Source organism: Octopus bimaculoides, chromosome 11, assembly GCF_046866305.1.
Source record: "Octopus bimaculoides isolate indiv1 chromosome 11, ASM4686630v1, whole genome shotgun sequence".
In the NCBI taxonomy this organism is placed as follows: Eukaryota; Metazoa; Mollusca; class Cephalopoda; order Octopoda; family Octopodidae; genus Octopus; species Octopus bimaculoides.
The window spans coordinates 3334443-3338180 of record NC_142938.1 but is presented as its reverse complement, the minus strand read 5'-3'; the positions used below and the strand labels follow the sequence as shown (position 1 = coordinate 3338180).

Sequence of the window (3738 nt, the reverse complement as noted above, 5' to 3'; positions counted from 1 at the left end):
TCCAGAGGTGAATTATTCAAACCCCAAAGATTTCCTCTCAACACATGGCTATGATGCTCCCCCAATACTTCTGCTCATGACCAGAGATGCACATATCGTCAGCTACCAAAGGACATGCTCAACTGGTTAAGGTCAAGCAACTGACAAGTAAATATGTGGTATTTAGCAGAAAAATTTGCTGTAGCCCATTTTTTATACCATTATTATTATTATTATTATTATTATTATTATTATTATTATTATTATTATTATTTCAAACTTTTGCCTCAAGGGCAGCTTGGGGGAGGTGGGGATGAGTCGATTACATCGACCCCAGTGTTCATCGATGTGCAGGGGCCATGCTAATCTTCCCTATATCGTTCCAATTTTATAGTATATGTACAACCGTATATATATATATATATATATATATATATATATATATATATAGTGTAAACCCATATATTGTGTATGTGTATGTTTGTGTAAGTCTGTGTGTATTTGTGTATGTATGCATGTGTGTATGTTTTGAGTGTACAGGGAGATTCCTCTCTGTCCGTGTGCTTGGCTACTTCATTCCGGTCAGCAATATGAAGCTATAGCTACGGGACAACGGAGGATCTGCCCATAATATTGCACAGCAAATCTAAACCCAGAACCTGGGTTTAGTTTTGACACTGTATTAGCCTTGTCTATGCATATAATTACACATGCACACAACTCAGAGACAATATCTCTCCTTGTCTCTGTATCTGTCTGACTCTCTCTCTCTCTCTCTCTCTCTCTCTCTCTCTCTCTCTCTCTCTCTCTCTCTCTCTCTCTCTCTCTCTAACTCTCTCTCTCTCTCTTTGTCTTTTTCTTCCTCTCCGTATACGTATATATTTACAAAGCATGGACAAATGAGAAAAAGAAAACAGCGCCCGCACATTAATTACACAGTGACACCCGGCTTTGTAGTGAAATCACATAATATATAAATAAGAAAATAAATAAATAAATACAAAATGGAGGGCCAGTTGAACAATAATAAACGAATGAATAAGTGATTAAATGAAAAAGACTATAATTAATTCCTGTATATTAACATTATCACTTTTGCTATTTATGTTCTGTAAAAGTCGTTTATCTATTCCCAATACATTTTCAAATGTACACCTCACACACACCCACACCCACACATACATTTATATAAATGTATGTGCTTATTATATATATATAGATATATATACATATATATATATATATATATATATATATATATACATATGTACATATATATACATACATATACATATACACATATACACATATATACACACACATATACATAAGCACGTATACAAGCACATATATTTGTTAATTGTATTAATCGATTATTGATGCGCTAAGCGGCATGTTTTGCATAATCTAAATGTTCAATGAAGTGTATATTCTCCAGAATATATTTAAAACTTTGTATGCGCGTGGGTATATATACGCAAGAAAATAGACGCATGCATATATATATATACATATAAACATGCATCTACGCATGTATATATGTGAATATGTGAGTGTGGAGTGTGTATGTGTGTATATATTCGTATATATATATATATATATATATATATATATATATATATATATACAAACATATACATATATATAAATATTATATATATATATATATATATATATATATATATATATATATATATATATATATATATATATATATATACATAGATATATACACACACACCGAGTCGTCAATGCTTTATTTAGAGCGATAAAATTTCATCGGTTCTGTGACGCACGTTTCGCGAGTTTGCCGGTCTTGTGTTCCGGTTCGTACAATTATTTACCGTTTTCTGGTCAGCAAGAATTTATGCAGGATTGTGTGTTAAGTGTACTTTCTCATGCGTTATCGCTGCAGGTTTCAAAGACTCTGCTTTCTTTCCGTTTATATTTCTTAATACAATTGTATAGTTTAGACTTTGCTTTCTTCTTGTAATCAGGAATTTGTCTTATTGGTTGGTATATTTAGTTACTGGTGGTTATTTTGTAAAAAAAAAAAAAAAAAGCGAGAAAACGTGGGTAGCTTTTGTCCAAAGCAACAAATAGTATTTCTTCGCACGTATGCATACATACATACATACATACATACATACATACATACATACATACACACACACACAATCACATAAATACATGCATGCATACAGACGACAATACCATAGAAACACTCCACCACACATACACACATTTTTCTGGCAACAAACTGTGCATTTACTCCTCTACCACAAACACCAACATCAATATTACAAATTTTAACATCTACCATTAAAACGGCGGACACAAGCGTTTAAAAGTATATATATAAAGATAGATAGATAGATAGATAGATAGATAGATAGATAGATGCATACATATATGTATAAATATATGTATATAAGTATGTATATATATATGTGTGTGTGTGTGTGTGTCTACAAACACTCTCGTACAGACTCTCATATATATATATATATATATAAATATATAATACAAAAAATATATATGCATGTATACACACATATATGTATATGCTTTCATCTACATGTGTATATAGATGCATATCAGGGTACAGGACGTTAGAACAATGAACTACAGACAACGGAACGAACAATATATATATATATTGCAAATTAAATTATGAATTTAATTTTACGTGCATCGTCGTGGCATAGCAGCAAACACTTCTTGCACCATTAGCATATTGTCATCGACTGGCAATTCGGTACGTCCTTGTTTCGATTCAGGAACGTGGTTTCGATTCCGCCACAGTAATAGCGAAACAGCGATTTCCATCATTCCTTAATGGGATTGAGGGTGAGTTGTCCCGCCTGACTATATGACTATCAGATGTTTTAACACCCTGTGTAATGGGGATCGTCCCCAGGGCGCTACTTCCAGCGTTCAAGCAAAACGCATACAATGAGTATGTGCGGTTGATATTGTATATATCTGTGTGTGTGTATATATATATATATATATATATATATATATATATATATATATATATATATATATATATATATATATATACATATACGTACATGCATGTATATATATATATATATGTATATGTGTATATGTGTGTATATTCATAGAAATATATATATGTATGTATATATGTATATATATATATATATATATATATATATATATATATATATATATATATATATATATATATATATATATATATATGTATATATATATATATATATATAGGCGTAGAAGAGACTGTGTGGTAAGTAGCTTGCTTATCAACCAAATGATTACGGGTTCAGTCCCACTGCGTGGCATCTTGGGCAAGTGTCTTCAACTATAGCCTCGAGTCGATCAAAGCCTTGTCACTGGATTTTTAGACGGAAACTGAAAGAAGCTCGTCGTATATGCGTGTGTGTGTGTATGTGTGCATGTGTGCGTGTGTGTGTGTGTGTGTGTGTGTGTGTGTTTAACTAGAGTCAACAAGAAGGTATACAGTTAGACAGCTATTTAATAAACACGACTCTATTTTATTCAATTTATTTTCACACACGTTGAATGCTTAATCCTAGACTTGGTTGTATGATGTAAAACTATCGGTCATTCTAAGTGGGAACGAACTCTATTTTGTACTCTACTACGTCCGTAAAGGAATATATATATATATATATAGATAGATAGATTATAAATGTACAAATATATGAATATGCAAACATATATATGGGCATATATATATCTGCATAAATA

General features: G+C 31.5%; 1 pseudogene; it reads right to left on the bottom strand.

Annotated features, from left to right (window-relative positions):
- Positions 1-292: 292 nt before the first annotated feature.
- LOC128249143 (U6 spliceosomal RNA) lies at positions 293-392 on the bottom strand (annotated as a pseudogene).
- Between the last annotated feature and the right edge of the window lie 3346 nt (positions 393-3738).